This window comes from Phoenix dactylifera, chromosome 3, assembly GCF_051530095.1.
Source record: "Phoenix dactylifera cultivar Ajwa chromosome 3, Ajwa_hap1_PhDact_Kaust_v1.1, whole genome shotgun sequence".
NCBI classification, from domain to species: Eukaryota; Viridiplantae; Streptophyta; class Magnoliopsida; order Arecales; family Arecaceae; genus Phoenix; species Phoenix dactylifera.
Genome location: NC_143192.1, coordinates 1,488,579 through 1,505,227, shown reverse-complemented (window position 1 = coordinate 1,505,227; position 16,649 = coordinate 1,488,579). Strand labels below are relative to the sequence as shown.

General features: G+C 39.2%; 1 long non-coding RNA gene and 1 pseudogene across 6 annotated transcripts; both read left to right on the top strand.

The window, feature by feature from the left end:
* Nucleotides 1-879: 879 nt before the first annotated feature.
* Nucleotides 880-7,073, top strand: LOC103714519 (transcriptional repressor ILP1 pseudogene; annotated as a pseudogene). Of its 4 annotated transcripts, none has more exons than XR_015976017.2 (3): nt 880-988; nt 1,374-4,355; nt 6,645-7,073. The product of XR_015976017.2 is annotated as a transcriptional repressor ILP1 pseudogene, transcript variant X2 (transcript). The 4 variants fall into 4 exon arrangements; XR_016399725.1 differs by lacking the exon at nt 6,645-7,073 and adding an exon at nt 1,089-1,173 and having other exon boundaries at nt 888-988; nt 1,374-4,504; XR_016399726.1 differs by lacking the exon at nt 6,645-7,073 and adding an exon at nt 1,089-1,189 and having other exon boundaries at nt 888-988; nt 1,374-4,504.
* A 2,547-nt stretch (nt 7,074-9,620) lies between these two features.
* On the top strand, nt 9,621-16,497 carry LOC149767854 (uncharacterized). 2 transcript variants are annotated; one of them, XR_016399723.1, is made up of 4 exons: nt 9,621-10,671; nt 10,809-10,877; nt 15,834-15,871; nt 15,968-16,497. It is a non-coding gene; the product is annotated as an uncharacterized LOC149767854 (long non-coding RNA). The 2 variants fall into 2 exon arrangements; XR_016399722.1 differs by having other exon boundaries at nt 15,834-16,497.
* The last annotated feature ends 152 nt before the right edge of the window (nt 16,498-16,649 follow it).

Below are 16,649 nucleotides of genomic sequence, written 5' to 3'. Positions count from 1 at the left end.
GGCTTTATCCACATCCCCATCCCGAACCTCCCGTTCGTGAAGATGCCTTTCCCTCAACACATGGAGAATATCGCTATCCAGTCGAACAATGCGAAATATTCATTCTCACGGCCGTGGGTTGGGTAGCCTACTGAGATAAGGCAAGGTGTTCCCCCAGCCTGTTGTAGTACCGGTGTTGACTAGCCGGCTCGGTTTGGGATATGCGCCACCTGATGTTTGACAAACCCGATGTGTTGACTAGCCGGCTCGGTTTGGGATATGCGCCTGTTCTAGGTGAACAGTCCAATCCGACACAAACCTGCTCAATAGGCACGCCACTGAATTCTAGACTGATTACCGTGGGAGGGAGGCACATCTGTGACACGGCAGTCATGGGAGCGGAGCTCGGAACGGCATAGAAGGGTACCACCTATGCGAGGAGTGTTCTAGAAGCTAGCGAGATCACCTTAGAAAGAGACTTTGCTATGGTGATTGATTGGATTCGGAATGCTGAGTGACAAGTTGACAACCATTCACTCCTCAGCAATTTACAGAGGATGATGAGAGACTATAACTCCTTTCAGGTTGCTCATATGTATCGAAAGGTAAACAAGACAGCAGATTGGGTTGTCTCGTTTGCCATCCATTACTCCCAAGAGGTCTCATGGACATGGGCAGATATTGTATTCCCATTTTTATGCCATGTATTGTATCTCGACTCAACTGGTTTTTACTCACGTTAGGTTAATGTGGGCGGCTGTATGTAAAAATAAAAATAAAAATAAAAATAAAAATAAAAATAAAAAAAGGGTCAAGCCCCACCTAGTTGAGAATCGGACGGTCAGGATATATTCATGCGTCCGAAACTCTGAAAAGCTATAAGATTAAGAGGCGTCTCATTTTCTGCCGGTCTGGGGGCCCTTCTTCCACCAAAACCCGAGGGGTGGAAGACCACGAAGAAGAGAGAGAAAACCAAGGCAAAAGAAGGATTCCAATAAAACCTGGAGAGGTCGGTTTTGCCCATCAAATTCCTTATTTTTCCCAACATTTTTGTCATTCTTCTAGGGTTTTAATTTTTTTCCTCCCCGTGATTCCTTTCCATCCGATAGTTAGATTCAAACAGTTAGTTTCGTTTCTTCCTGAGTTTTTGATCGTAAAGGAGGAGTTATTTTGGCTCAGAACCAGCCCAATAAGGTCAGAATCCCTCTCGGTAGGGTTTTTCTTTTCCTTTAACCTGATGTAAACCCACCTTATGGTTGAATTGATTTTTAGCAAAAAAAAAAATGTTGTTTCTCTAAGTTTTGGATCGGAAAAGGGGTAAAAATCTTTGTTTGAAACGCGCGCAGTAAGCTGAATTCCTGGGATTGATTCCGGTCTTTGTGATTTCTACTCAGAACATAGAGATTTGGGATTAATGAGCAGTAGCAGAGTGAAGAATTTCCGCCGCCGTTCCGATGACAGAGATGCTAATGGAGAGGAGAAGACCACCACAGCCCCTGCCGCCTCCACCGCCACAACCTCCACATCTACCACCAGCAGGAGCCAAACCTTGAGCCTCACAAAGCCCAAAAGCTCGAAACCTGAGGGACCGAAGCGCCTTAGCTTCGCAGATGACGAGGAGGAGGAGGGGGTGGCCACTGCAGCCCCTCGCCAGCCCTCCAAACCCGTTCCCTCCATCCATAAGCTCTCCTCTGCCAAGGAACGCTCAAAAACCTCAACTTTGGCCCCTTCCATCCCTTCCAATGTTCAGCCGCAGACTGGTGAGTATACCAAGGAGAGGCTCTTTGAGCTTCAGAAAAATGCCCGCCCTCTGGGGAGCATGCCCCGGCCTAAGCCGGCCCCCTCCTTCTCTGAGCCGCCCAAACCCCAGAAGACTAACCCTCCTCCAGCCGAACCTGTTATCATCCTTAAAGGCCTCGTGAAGCCAGCATCCACTACAACCCCTGGGCAGGAAGGTGAGAAGGGAGCTGCATCGAAGAGGCAGGAAGAGGAAGAGGAAGAGGAGGATGGGGTGGATGATGGGGAAGAGGAGGAAGATGAACAGAGGGGCCATGCAGAGAAGGGGAGAAAGTTGCTGGTGATACCTGATCGGGCAACAATCGATGCTATCCGGGCCAAGAGGGCACACCTCCAACAGCCACGTCACTCTGCTCCAGATTACATTTCGCTTGATGGCGGGATGATGAGTGGCCACCCTTCAGCAGTTGGATCTAGTGATGAAGAGGAGAATGATTTCCAGGGCAGGGTTGCTTTGTTTGGAGGCAAGATGGATGGTAGGCCTAAGAGGGGTGTTCTGGAGATTAAGGAGGAGAGGGTTGCTGTAGCTGAGGCAAAGGTTGTTGATGGTGGATATGGAGAGGTGGCTGATGATGAGGATGAGGAGGAGAGGAAATGGGAAGAGGAGCAGTTCAGAAAGGGTTTAGGAAGGAAAATTGATGAGGCATCAACTCAGAGAGGGGTTAATAGCATTCCAACAATTCCACCCATCCAGCCACAGGTTTCTATTTACTTGGGGGCTGCTCTTCAGTCTTCAATGAGCAATGTGTCTCTTGGACCAGCTTCTATTGTGGTCTCACAGAGTGCAGAGGTCATGTCCATTCCCCAACAGGCTGAGGTTGCCACCCGAGCTCTGCAAGAGAACATCAGTAAGCTAAAGGAAACCCACAACATAACACTGAATTCATTGGTTAGGACTGATACACATCTCTCTGAGGCGCTCTCTGAAATCACCTCTTTGGAGAAGTCTCTGAAATCTGCTGATGAGAAGTATGTCTTCATGCAGCAGCTCCGTGACTTCATTTCAGTGATGTGTGATTTCTTACATGACAAGGCCTATTTCATTGAAGAGCTCGAAGAGCAGATGCAGAAGCTTCATGAGCAGCGGGCTTTAGCTGTTGTAGAAAGAAGAACTTTTGATATTGCTGATGAAGCTAATGAAGTGGATGCTGCTGTAAATGCAGCGATATCAGTTCTTAATAAAGGCACTTCACCTGCTCATATTTCTGTAGCAACAACTGCAGCACAAGCTGCTGCTGCTGCTGCTCGAGAAAGTTCCAGTTTATCAGCTGAATTGGATGAGTTTGGTAGGGATGTCAACCTCAAGAAGCGCATGGAATTTACACAGAGGGCTGAAGCCAGAAAGAGAAGGAAAGTTCGGTCTGAATCAAAAAGAATGTCATCAATTGGAAAGGATATTGCATTGGAGCAAATTGAAGGAGAGGTGAGCACCGATGAGAGTGACAGCGAGAGTAGTGCATATGAGTCTAGCCGCAATGAGTTGCTACGAACTGCTGAACAGATTTTTAGTGATGCATCTGAGGAGTACTCCAACCTTAAAATTGTCAAGGAAAGGTTTGAAAGATGGAAGAATCAGTTTTCCTTGACTTACCGAGATGCTTATGTCTCTCTAAGTGCGCCTGCAGTATTCTCCCCATATGTGAGATTGGAACTTCTGAAGTGGGACCCTCTCTATGACACAACTGATTTCTTTGACATGGAGTGGCATAAGCTGTTATTTAATTATGGTTTGCCAGGGAAAGATCGCGATTTTGATCCTGATGATGCCGATGCTAATCTTATTCCGGAACTAGTTGAAAAGGTAGCGCTTCCCATTTTACACCATGAAATTGCACACTGTTGGGACATGTTTAGCACCCAAATGACGAAAAATGTAGTCTTTGCCACAAATATGGCCATTAACTATGTTCCAGCTTCTAGTAAGGCACTACATGAATTGTTGGCTGTTGTTCGTAGTCGTTTGACGGAGGCCATCACTGGCCTCAGCTTGCCTGCTTGGGGTACAGTGTTGACGAATGCTGTGCCAGGTGCTGCACAACTTATGGCGTATAGGTTTGGTATGTCTGTTCGTTTGCTCAGAAATATTTGCTTATGGAAAAATATCCTTGCACTGCCAGTCTTGGAGAAGCTTGCTCTTGAAGAGCTCTTGAGGGGGAAACTTGTGCCTCATGTTCGAAGTATCATGTCCAATATTCATGATGCTATTACAAGAACAGAAAGGATAGTTGCATCATTATCGGGGGTTTGGACAGGTCTTGAGATTACTATAGAACCCAGTAAGAAGCTGTGGCCTTTGGTGGATTGCATTTCAGAGTTAGGAAACAAGTTGGAGAAGCGGCATGCATTGGGTGTGAGCAAGGAAGATACCCGTGGGCTTGCTCGTCGTTTAAAGAATATGCTGGTTGCTCTTCATGAGTATGACAAAGCTAGAGCTATGTTGAGAACATTTCAGCTCAAAGAAGCACTCTGAGGCTGATCTGACATTCTTGACCTTTTAAACCAAGCTTTTGCTTTCAGAAAGCTGAAGCTTGGGTTCCGAAGCTTTGGTTTTTAGAACAACATTGTACTTTACAGAGAAGGTGCTGATTGTATTCGGTTCCATCCTATTCTTTCTGTCCTATGTCTTATCACTCGGAATTGCATTCTATCACACCGGTCATACTGGTGGTACTTCTTGTTGAATTAAAGGGTTGGATAAGTCTTTCTGTACCCACCCAAAATATGCCAACTCCAATTTTGCAGTGCATGTGTAGGCCATATCAACCATAGATTTTATTTTTTGGTGCTCGATAGTGCTCCGGATTTTTTTAAAAAAAAAATCACTAAAATCAGGTTTCCATGATGCCTGTGTGTATCTTTTACTGTTATCAACTTTGCCTTGATGAACATGCTGTTTGCAATCATGTGGCCCTAAGGTTTTAGTTTTCTTTCTCTTCCTTTGTGATTGAGCTATGTTTCTGAAACTGAGCGCGTAATTATGGTCACTTCAACAGGTTTCTATTTTTCTTTTCGAAAATATTGGCATGTTACTCCAATGTCATGTTTGCTTGTTTGACTTGATTGACTTAATTGTTATTCATCTCGTTTCTGTTATCATGTGTATCGATTGCTCTGTGATATATAATTTTATTATGATGATTGAATTCAGGTTGGTTTCTTCAGCTTCAGGTTGTAAATTTTCTGTCAGTTAACCTGAATGGGGAGTTTCTTTGATGTTAGAAAATTAATGGATGCAGTATATTCCTTATTCTCACTCAATGAGCAGCCATAATATATAGCCATTTTACTGTTCAATTGATGAATTGGAATGAGCATTTTCATTAATGCCGTTATTTATATATGCCAGACAAGGTATTATATATTTGTCAAATGGGTGACCAACAGCAGCTATTCTGAAGTTGTATGCATTTGTTTCATGCATTACTTTTCATATCATGGTTAGTTGATTCTGAATATTTGTCATCCATAGTCTAATGTGTTATGTGCTGGAGAGTCATAGGCTTCCAGTTATGGTTGTGGTTCATGTAACATTACCGACATTTCACCAAACACTTGTATCTAGGATGGAGCATCTGTAATCACTAAACACTTGTATCTGAACTCCATCTAAGTGTGACATGTTGGATGTTAACATGTTGCATGTCATCCCAAAATGTCACTGGTCATTGAACCTTCATCATGGATCCAGACGATGGACAAAATAACTTGCATATCCGATTTAACATTGATAGTAAGCAAATGACAATACGACAAAGTATAATTTCAGAGTGATTTTAGTGATGGCCACATGAAATTGACACCAAAAGCCTTTCTCAGTGGTGGCCAACCCTTGCTTGTTGGGGTATTTTTAATTGCCAGGGTTTACAAGCCACCCCTAGTAGTATACTTCTTGAATAGCCATAGCTTAACTAAGCATTTGTCATCCCGGGTGAGAAGTTAATTATGGGTCCATCTGCTAGTTCTTGCCCTGACAGTTGCTTGTCACTGTCCTGTTGTTATCCTTGTTTGCTTTCTGCAAGCTTTTGTTTCTGATGGTTTCTGTTGTTCAGTGTATTGTTAGGTTTACATAACTGAAAAATAAGTATGACTAACAGTTCAAGAAACCTCAGCGGGCAAGTTTCGGTTGACATGTTAGGGGATGTAGCACATTTAGATGCACCAACAGGAGCCAAAGTTTGAATTGGTCTACTAAATTGTTTTGTTATGTTGGCTGAATGTATGCCACCTTATATCCTACGTCATCAATATGAGGGCAGAATGTTCTTATTTTATTTCCTTTTATCTCATACGCTGATAGGAAAGAAAACTCAAAAACCTAATGACTTCTTTTACAATTTTGTTAATATCATATATGTCACATTTATCATGGACAAAATTTTCTATAGATTGGATTCCTATATGTTTGATAGGATGGAGATTTGTTTTCATTCTATATTTAAGTTGTACTGATTGACGAGTATTGTGCTGGCTAGATTGGTACTGTTTTGGGTTAAATTCATATAAGATGTTCTGCTTGCCTCATTAAAGGCAAATAACAATGCTGAACTTCATGAAAGAAAAAGCTGAACTTCAAAGTTCAAACCCCTCAACTTTTTTTCTTTTTTCTTCCTGGCTGTTTTGTTTCTAATCGTTTTCAAAGATTCTTAAAATCAGGCAGCACATTGACAAGAAGTTCAAGCCATTACATCGGTCTTATTATTGGTTATCATATAAGGTGTTTACTGATCTTTGTAATATGAGATGTGAATTCAATGCAAATTCACCACTCATTTTTTTCTGTCAGTCAACATAATTATGATGAGGCATATGCATCTACTTCTAAGAAAATTTGTTTCTTATCGTTGTCCGTCGTCCTGTTTAACTTGCAGTGAATCAGGTTCAGACGCAGCAGAGCCAGCCTGTCAGCTGGGGAATGTATTTGAGGCCTGGAGGTCTTTCATTTCCGTCTCTTTTTTTGGGATCTTCTGTGAGGTCACCACCTTCAATCAAATCCTGCCAGAATTTGAGTCCAGGAAATTGCTTTTTGAGTTTATGAAAACCTATCATCTATATATGAAATGAACTGAGCACAACATTACAAGCTGATGTATGGGCATTATACAAGGATACTAAAGTTAGTTTTCCAGACTATGTTCTGTTTTCTTTTCACCATTCTACTCGTTTGCAATGAACTTCATAACAGTGATGGTGTCCTGACTAAAGGGTGCCAAAAAATAGCACTTCTGTAATTGCTGGGCACATTTAATTGCGGTTCAGAATGCGCATGGATTCGAACAAGGTAGTGGCATTTTAAATCATCTCTTTTCTGGCTGAGTTTGATTGGCATATATCTATTATTTAGTTATATACTTTTATTTCTCATGTGTTCAATAGCTTGTCTGTCGAGCAAAAGGGCTTTTATTGACTACTGCACTTGTAGAGGTGCAATGTTTGTCACCCATTGGAAGGGAAGCTGGAAATTTGTTGCCTCATCAACTGTAGTAATGGTGTCTCTCATTACCTAAAGAATGGTATGTTCAAGGAGATCTAAGGCGATTTTGCTTTGTTGGGTTGGAGAACAATTTGTAGATACTTTCTTGTGGCTTAGGAATGTCCAGGTGGTTTGTTTTGGTTAAACTGGCTATTATAGAAGAGAAAAATTAAACATTAGAAATCCTGAGAAATGGTACACACCTCAACTTTTAATGGTAACTTTGCTGTTGAAAGATCATTCAAAGTAGATAATTGTGAGGCCCAATAGTCCCACATCGGAAAGACTCGTTCTAGAGCCTGGGCATATGTGGCGGGTGTCTCCAAATCCTGCAGACGCGTTTTGGGTGGAAAACAAAACCGGGGAGGGGTGAAGGACGCTTGCGTGAAGCCTCGAAACCGGACAATATCTGGTAGGGGAGCTTCGTATTTTCCCCCTCATGTGGCCCCCACGTGGGCACTGGGTGCCTCACGTGTTCCGCGGAGGTGTGACATTTGGTATCAGAGCCGAGGACGGCTCTTGTCCGATGGTGGGAAGGGTGTGAGGCCTAATAGTCCCATATCGGAAAGACTCGTTTTAGAACCTGGGCATATGAGGCGGGTGTCTCCAAATCCTGCAGACGCGTTTTAGGTGGAAAACAAAACCGGGGAGGGATGAAGGACGCTTGCGTGAAGCTCCGGAACCAGAAAATATCTGGCAGGGAGCCCCGTGTTCCCCCTTCATGTGGCCCTCACGTGGGCACTGGGTGCCGCACGTGCTCCGTGGAGGCGGGGGCGTAACAATAATGGTTGCCATTGGAAATAATTAAAGCAAACTAGCATTCAGGGTGCCACTGGCGATGCAAGTTTCTTCAAGAGGTTGCTTCTAAAAGAATCCGATGAGTTACAATCTTTGCTGACCTTTAGCAGTGCTCAGAGGTGGAAACGTTAGGGAAGATTTATTTTGCAAGTTCTTGCAACCCCCTTGTGTGTAATATCCTTAATATTGTAGACTATTGTATGTGTCAAAAATTTACAAGTGAAATTTGAAATACAAACCATGCAAATGTCACTTAAGTTGGCTCATAAACTTTCCCAAGAGTTCTTCATGATGTGTCATGAGCAAACTAGGGGAAAAATTGATATGCTGGAATAGGTAAAAATCCAAAACTAGAATGTACACGACTACGTATAAATAAATTCTTATGTACACAAAAGGAGTGTCCTTTGAATTGTTTGATTCTCTCTCTCTCTCTCTCTCTCTCTCTCTCTCTCTCTCTCTCTCTCTCTAATTTCTAGCCCCTAAAAAAGAATGGCCTACTGCCTGAGGCTCTCACCATTGTTAGATATGGAAAAGGTTGGATATATGCTGCCTTATCACCACATGTGGTGGTTTCCGTGATCCGAACTCATGATACCTAGGTTACAATGAAGCAATCTTATTTTTGCGCCAATGTTCGTTCTTAAATTTATAGCACCCAAGCACACGTATGGAAATCGTCATAAAATATTCTCTCCTAGATTTAGGTTGCAATAAAACAATACTCTCCCAACACACATTATCCATCTTTATTTATTCATTCACTTTTTTTTGTGCTATTTTTGTTCATTTTAAGTTTAAAGATTGTCATAATTGAAATCGCAGCATCTTCACCTGCCAGCTTTTTTAACAATAGAGTCATTTAGTCTTCTCTCTTCATGAGCACAAGGTACCACTTCCTATGTCTTTTCTTTTATACTTCTTTTATCACCATCACACTTCTTGTTATCTTTCCAATACTAACGCACGGACACTCTTAATAATCTGCTATTATAGTTGATGCGGGATTTGCACCCCATTCCACCCCTCACGGGTTTGCCCTTCCCCGGAGGGCCGCGCAGGTACTACCCCAGGGAAGGCGCCTCGGTGAGAAGAGGTTATTGAGCCCCCCATTTAAGGCACAGACCTTTCCGCTGATTAGCCGATGTGGGACTAAATTCGGGGAACCCCCCGTAACAATAGTCTCTAGTCTTTTTTGGCCAACCTAATGAAACATTTATCAGACAATATGTGCCCTGTCACAAATTTTTTTTAACATTGCTGTCACACGTTGAAATCGCCACGATTGCATCAATTGGCATGACAATCTTTTATTGTTGACAAGTTGGATTCATAACGTCCTAGTAGTTTTGCATCGTTCTCAATGTTTTCTAATGTTTTGGAGAAGCATTGCAGGGGAAGTAATCATTAACTCTAAATTGTCATTGGATTCAGCCAACGATTTTGACAGGGTGAAACATAGAGACTTTATTAATTGAATCAATAAAGATTTTATTATTTGAATCAATAAAGATTTTATGAATTGAAGCATCATGAGTATGTTTTTGTTAAAAGAGTTACTGTAGAAATACCCACTTTGAGCATGGGTTCCGTTTGTAATTTATGGCTTCTGATCTTAAAAAGGAAAATACTTCTGTACCAATGCCTTGGCAATGGTGATCTATTTATTCTGAAGCTGCTGCCTATGGCCTCTTTGCAATCCTACCTTGACACAATTTGCTAACATTGATGCACAAATTCCATTCAAGGAGAAGGAAAAGAGAGAAAAAGATGACATATTTGATTCTGATGGCTTCTCACCGTGGCGGTTCCTGGCATGGTCAAATTAAAGGTCAGCAAAGACATCCTTAGATTCAGATATGATTGATACATGCCACTTTTATGCTCCATCCGTTATAAGATTATAAAAGCTGTAAAAAGTATCCACTATGACGAGGGATTTGCTTTGGGGCACCAGGGACGTGCACACGAAAAGTTCTCGGGGTCAGTGGCATCTCGTTGTTTAACTAATGGTATGTCGTACTATACCGTACCACATAATACTGTTACGGATGGCGTACTGAAGATTGGTACCAGTACAAGGTCTGATATCGGTACGGTGAATCTTGGTTTAACCTAATCTGTAAGAATAATAATACAACATGCAACCAATTCCAATGAGTCAAGGCAATCACTTGCATGGCGAGGCAGCGAGAACTTTTGTGTGCACAAAATGGTCTCCATAGCATTAGTCTCGCAGCAACGTTCTTTGTCAGGATATACCGGCAAAAGTTAAATCGTACAATGTATGTGTTTTCTCTTTGTTTTTTGCTATAAAAAGGAAGGAATTCATTAGTCTCTGAAAATGGGAGAGAATTTAATGTAGATAGATGGAAAATTGGACTTAATGCCGTCCATGTATTAAGGTCGGCAACGTCTCTTGGCCACTTCACAGAAGGCAAGTCGGTTTCCTTTCAGCACCTACCAGGGAAAAGGTCATGAAATAGAGAATGGAGGAAACCTCCCAATCTCCACAGTAACAAAGAGAATCCGATCGGAAGAAAGTAGAAGAGGAGGAAGAAATAGAGATAGGGAAAGAGATATAGAGGAATTGCATGTTGCGTCCAAACCTAGGGAAGATGATGAAGGTCAGTTATTCGTTATTAATCCCTATGACTATTATTTTATTCTTTATTGACACATTGAATCTCTTGATCTCTCTATAGATATGTGCAATCTGCCTAACCAAATTTTTAACGCTATCATTTGCCTTTCCATTGGATAGGGTTAAGGGTTGGAAGCCGATAAATATCCAAACATATTCGAGATAAGGATTGTAGGCTCAAGACCGTTGGTAAGCAACATTTTTTATTTCTATGCGAACCTGCAAATTTGTATATAGATACCCAAAATAGATGCAGCATTACCCATTTTTTTCGATGAAATATGTTTTTTTGTTGAAATTTTTTCTAATAAACACTTATCCAGGTTTGATGTAAAATAAGGACTATATTACAATGCATGTAAGCTAGAGTTCCTTCTCAAACTAATAAACTCTTATATTTTGATCTCGAAACTTAAAAGCTACTGCTCATCTTTTGCAATTTCTTATCTCGAGTACTATTTTTCATGACAAATGACCGAATTTCATTACGAATCATATTTAATCATGAAAAAAAAGGCACTTAAATAATTCCTTTCAATAAGCATATCTTTTTTCGTTCTCTTCTTTAGAGAGAGAGAGAGAGAGAATTTAAGTAGAAAAAGAAGAGCTTTTATTTGTGCAATGAAAATGTTCCGATCCAATCCGTCTATTTGTGCAATGGAAATGCTTTGGGCGAATCTATCTCGAAGCTCACATCCTCCACCGCTCAAGCTTTAGAAACTCTCTTTTTTTTCTTCGGCAGAAAATATAGAAAGTCGTTGTAACTTTCGAATGTAAGAGGTTTGAATAGATTAGTAACAATCTAAGTGCTAATCTTATTAGATTCCATATTGCCTATTAGAACTTGCCGAGATTCATATACCCAAGATTTCTGAATTCTCTATACTTGGGTTGTAGGAGATTTGTTGCGTAGTATCTTTATCATAATTTCTATATGATTGATTCTTTAAAACTATCTAGGAGGATTCGCTATTACCATTTTTATACTAGATTCATAGAAGCTGCTTTATCTATTTTGATGTGATAGAAATGTAACGTCTCATTCAAACAAGTAATGGAAGTTCAAGGGAGTGATGTGGCTCCTGTTATGCTCACAATAACAATTTTGATGCCATGTGGCAAGAGGAGAGCGATGTAACTCCCAAGATTTATAGTGAAATATGAGGATATTTTCTAGTACAAGGTGGTGGTGTTCGCATCTATCTATGTTAGATCTCGGGTTAAGATTCTCGTTGGTCCTTCCTCGAATTGGATTGTTGTACCAAGATACGTGGACAGTTAAGTGATCATAGTAGATCTCTTTGGCGATTTCAGAGGATCAGAAGTTTTGGAACTCATCCTTTTAACCTTGTCTTCAGAATATCTTGCAAAACTAATATCATCGAGGCAATTGGATGAATGAATCTCCAAACCCAGTATAGACCAACTTTTAGTACCATATCCAATATATTCTTTAGCCACATCGAATCTTGTTTTTTATATATAATTTGAACTCTAGGATGCGGTTCCACCCCTGCTGCTCTTGTTATTTCTTTTGCTACTTTTGGAAAGAGTGCATCCTTCCTTTTCGTCTCTCTCTTTTTGAGAGTAAGCAATTTGCGACCTCCCCAACCCCACAGCACCCATGTCTTCCTCTTATTATAATGGGAACTCTAATGGTATCTTCTTCCATCATTCTTGTTCCATTGTTTCTATTTTTACCATTGTTTCCATTTTTCTAGACTCTACATGTCTACAATTTTATGATTCTTGTGCATACAAATGTAGGATTTTATTTACGCATAGGCATCCCGATGCAAAAAGCCTCTGCCACTACAAGGTCAAGAGAGGGTCAAATATAACAACCTTACCCTCATGTGGAGAGATTGTTTCGGTATTTTGAACCCATGATGCTTAGGTCGAAAAATTGAGCAACCTTGTACTTGCACCAAGCCCCGCCCTTATGATTTGATTTATATATATTTTGTGAAAAATGATATTTCGATGCTACCAAGGTAGCACCATTATGATGCTACCTTTTTATATTGCATGCATCTTGAAATAAATTAGTTTCAATAGGTAAAATGTATCTCCTAAATTATAGACTGCCCTTTTTCAAATTTTTGAATAATATCCAGGATTTGAACCCGAGACCTTGTCTAAGGGCAAGGTCATGGAAGAGAGGTGCCAACTAACTAAGCCAACAATTATTGGCTATAAGTTGTTAATTTTTAGATTCCAAAGTTTCAATAAACAAATGTGAACTATTCAAGTCAATACATTTCTAGATGCTAATATTTGCAAAAGGGATAATAACATCCAACCATGCTACCTAGGTTGTTTAACATAGGATAGCGAGATATTATGTGGATGTTAATTGTGATAAGAGTTGGTGAAGATACATCTCATTTGATTAAAAAGCCAATACAACAGCATAACGGGATCGATAGGATGAAGGAAGTAGAGTTATTGGATTACGGTTGAATTGAATAGAAAAGCATCCAAAATGTATATCTTATATTTAGTTTGCAAAGTGGATGGTTAAAGTGGGGACACTTGTAACAAACTTCTTACATCCTCAACGCAAAACATTTGTCTAACATAAAATGAAATAAAATTTAGGTGCCATCAAACATCGCTTTCATTTTTCTATTTTGTAAAATAGAAAAATAGAAACTCTGATATTTTAGTTTTATTTTTTAAAATATAAATATACTTTGTACAATCAATAATTTTTAAAAATATAAATATGATGAGATGGAGAAGATAATGGTAGTAACGATTAAGACATCTTTACATGCCTGTAATATTGATGGTGGAAGTAGTTACTGTATGGCACATATGGCAATGATGGAGATGTGGTAGAGACAATGATGATGGTGGTGGATGTGATGGTGGTGAAGAGATTGGGGGTGATTGTAGAGATGATGACTTTAATGGTTAATGCGTGGTCAAGGTAGTCAGGGTAGTCTTCATTTATTTCAAAAGCTAAGTGGGTGTAAGAGATAAATATAGTGACTAGAAGTGTCAATTCTAGAGTATATATGAATATATAATACCAGGATAACTAGCAATGACTCATACAGAGCAGGTTTACTTTTTTTAGTTGCAAATAGACTAATTTGGTGCGAATAGCATTTAGGCATGTTTGACACTTTTTTTTTCAAAATTCATTCTCAAATATCAAACTAATGAAAGTTTTTGTATAATGATAATTTTGACATTTGGTAATTCCATGTTGTCCAACTAATTTTTTTTTATAGACAACTTTAGCCAATTTGGAAGATAGGGAATAGTTCTACAAGAATTATTTTTTTTTGGCTTATCTACTTCTTGTAGAAGCATTTGTCTAATGATATTACCAAATAATATTTTTTTTGGGAAGTACATTTTTCAATTTAAAAATTGGAGAGAAAAATCTCAAGCAACACCAAACAAGCCCTACTCTAAGCTCTTGACAAGTCTTGTCTGGTTACTAAACCAAGCCCTAAAAAATGCTCTTTAGTGTTGATCAAATTAGGCACATTGGGCTATCCAGCCCAGAGCTAGAGTTGACAATAACAAAGCCACTGAGAACTTTTTGCACCATGTGGCAGTGTACCCTGGTGTCTGATATATTTTGAATTGACAATATTTTCCTTCCCCTATATAGAATGCAATCCAATAGAGGCCAAATAAGATAGGAGAAGGTCAGAGTTTGTTTGCTTTCTTTTCTCCCTCCAGTTCTCATCTGAGGCAAGTCTGTACTCTCCCTGCTTTAATTTTTACTGCTCTTTAAAACTCTCCCCCTCTCTCTGCCCTAGTAGATTTGAAAACTTTGCTGCATGAGGTGGTTTCATGTCAATAATAAATAAAGGTGCCATATTTTAATCATGACGACCCTTTACCATCTTTACCAGTAAATTGTAAATCTAAGTATTCGTTTTTTAAAGATACAAGAAAAATATCCATTTTAACAGCAACTTAAGCAGGATCATTTTTGTTTCCCATTAAAAAGAACTTAAGAAAAAAATACATCTTATTTTAGAGAGGATGAAGATCCTTAGATCGAGAACCTTGGATCATTTCATTAGGGTGTTCATGTCATTTGCAATGGACAAAATGCTAATACTCCAAAAAAAATTTCCATGGATATGCCTTTTCCATTTTCATCTTCAGGCATTTTTACACCACAAATAAAGTGGAGAAATTAGGGTTTTCAGTTTGTCCATTTAGTTCTACAGAAATGTCTGGAAAACTGAAAATCCTGATAATTATGCACTCTCCAGATATTTTTTTTGGTTATGTGGATATAGCATTTTTTTTTTTTTTAACTTTTGTATCGACTTGTCTACAATCAAACAAAAAGAAAAATCATATTTTTAACATATGCATTCCTTTTGACCAATGTATCTTGGAACAAGCAAAAACTAGCTGAGGAGCGTTTTTGCCTCAATTTTCCCCTTAGGAAGGTCATGAAGCTACAAGGTTTACCTCATCTTCTATTTTAGTTTTAGTTCAGGATACCCATGTCTAAAACCAGTTATCCTTACATCGCCATAATCCAAAAAAAGAACTTATACATACATACATACATACATATATCAACATAAATCAATGCAAAAGATATTTTGATGAACTTACAATAAGATAGTACATCTTGCTTTCACTGTGAAAATTGAACATTATGCTTAAAGAGATGTTACATAAACAAAACCATGTCAGATGACTGCAACCAATGGGTTGTAGTCTCCATCCCTGCAACTTAATCTAATATGACCATAAACCAATTAGGTCCCTTTAAGTTAGTATGCCAATTTTTGCTCGTAAAGCAACTGGACAGTTTACCAAATAAGACTGGTTTCAATTATCGAATTTTTTTTTTGCTTCACAATTCCAAAAATTGGTTAAGCAAAGATTCATTTTTTTAATTTAAACATCTTTTCCTCTTATGCTAGTTAACAAGCATGACATTTTTTTTTGTCTGCTGTTTGATGCTATAATCATTTAGGAAGACAGTATACTTGTTATTTAAAAGAAAATCGTAAGAAATGAACTAATAAAGGCTTGGAAAGAATGATAAACAACAGTTTGCAAAGCCAATCTATATAGATGGAATAAGATTTCCTGATTTACATGAGATTTCATTTTTCCACATTCTAACATATTACTGTATACTTTGATCAGTGATATTAGCTTGGTAAAGGAGCACACCGGCCTGAATGGTATGAGCTGTTAATTATATACAAAGTTTTATTAATCATTAGGGTTGTTTCTTTCTGATCAAATTCTAAGAGAAAGTTCATTATTCTACATTATAGCTTGAGTTTCTCTGCTAAAGTTTGATCATGAAAGCCCAACAAATGTGCAAGAAACCTCATTCAGAATTTTCAACAGGAATCAATATCTACACAACCAAAGAGATCCAGACCCAGGGCTTCTAGAGGAGGGGCAAGTGCTATAAGCAGGGCAGATGTTTCTAAAATAATTGACCAAGTAAGACATGCCTTGTTACTCTCTTTATATATGGTCAATGGATAAAATTCTCAGAATTCTAGCTCAATCAGTTCAAACTACAAACAACATTTTTCCTAAATTCCAATCCTGTTTCTTGGTTATTGAAGGTCAAGCACAAGATAGAATCAAGTTTAAAGTTCTATATGAGCGCAGAACAGATACTGCAGAGACTCGAGAGAGAAGGAATACCGCGCTGGCTTGCGCTTGAGGGTAGGGCTAACTCTATAAATGAAGCAAAATAAAGTCTTATTTGTTTAGCATATAGTTTATTTATGCGATGATCATCTATTTCTTTTAACTGAAAACCTTGTGTTTCTGGTGATCTAGCTCCAAGTCTGCCAAAAGAACATTCCTCCTGTTACTAGCTTTTTGATTCAATCCAGGCTCAGCTAGCATGAGCTCCATACACTACCCAATCCATCTCCCATAGCCAATTTAAAGGCAGTGGACAACATTCTGCTACATTTGCTTACCAAAATCCATGTC